The sequence below is a fragment of the Pipistrellus hanaki genome, assembly GCF_964339955.1.
Source record: "Pipistrellus hanaki genome assembly, chromosome: X".
In the NCBI taxonomy this organism is placed as follows: domain Eukaryota; kingdom Metazoa; phylum Chordata; class Mammalia; order Chiroptera; family Vespertilionidae; genus Pipistrellus; species Pipistrellus hanaki.
The window spans coordinates 64,296,593-64,297,801 of NC_140524.1; positions in this window are offsets into that span (position 1 = coordinate 64,296,593).

Sequence of the window (1,209 nt, forward strand, 5' to 3'; positions counted from 1 at the left end):
GTCTGACCGCACAATAGGCCTACAGGTTCCTATTGTGTAATGAGCCTAGGACCGTGGCCAGCAAACCGTGGCTTCTGAGCCACATTCAGCGTTTTGGCCCCTTGAGTGGCTCTTCCACAAAATAACACGGCCTGGGTGAGTCTATTTTGAAGAAGTGGCATTAGAAGAAGTTTAAAAATCTGGCTCTCAAAAGAAATTTCAATCGTTGTACTGTTGATATTTGGCTCTGTTGAATAGTGAGTTTGCCGACCACTGGCCTAGGACATTGAAATATTCCTTCTACAAAGAAAACAACATGGCCGAAACCGGTTTGGCTCAATGGATAGAGCATCACCTTGGGGACTGAAGGGACCCGGGTTCGATTCCGGTCAAGGGCATGTACCTCGGTTGCCGGCATATCCCCAGTAGGGGGTGTGCAAGAGGCAGCTGATCGATGACTCTCTCTCATCGATGTTTCTAGCTCTCTATCTCTCTCCCTCTCTGTACAAAAATCAATAAAATATATTTTCAAAAAAAAAAAAGAAAAGAAAAGAACATGGATTTTGGAATTGGGCAGACTTAGGTTTACATCCGGGTGACTAACTGGTATGCATTTATGCTATTAAATCTTGCTAAACTTCAAAAGACTTATCTGTAAAATGGTGTCAATGGTTAGTTATATGAAACAGGGCATATAAAATCTGATCTGAATTATTTGGGAACCATTGACTTCCTTTACTCTCCTTCGATTTCAGCTCCCAAATAATTTCAGAAGGGAGATTAAGCAGTTTTGTATGGCCAGTGACAGGCATTTCCTATTCCTGTCTTTGTAAACACCATCTTCCTGCAGCCATCCCAATTCCATCATTGCCAACAAAGTTGTTCCATCCTCATAGCTGTGTAGGACATCTCTTTCTCTTACTATAAAAAAAGTTCTGCCTGAGATCTGACTGTCCTCTTCTACAACTCCCTACTCCAAGATACTTTGTCTCCTGTATCATTTAAAAAATTAACTTCTAGCACACTCCCTAACTTTCTTAGAGTAAATTATAATGAACATTGAAAATAGGACCTTTACACCTCAGAAGGGCATGGGAACCACAGGCCAGTTCCCAGAATGGGATGAAAGTCTAGGTCCAAGAAACTGCTATCCATCCCCATCTCTTTTACTACAGGGCACAGAAATAAATTCAAAACATGACTTGAGTCTACATAAGCATATATCCCTTC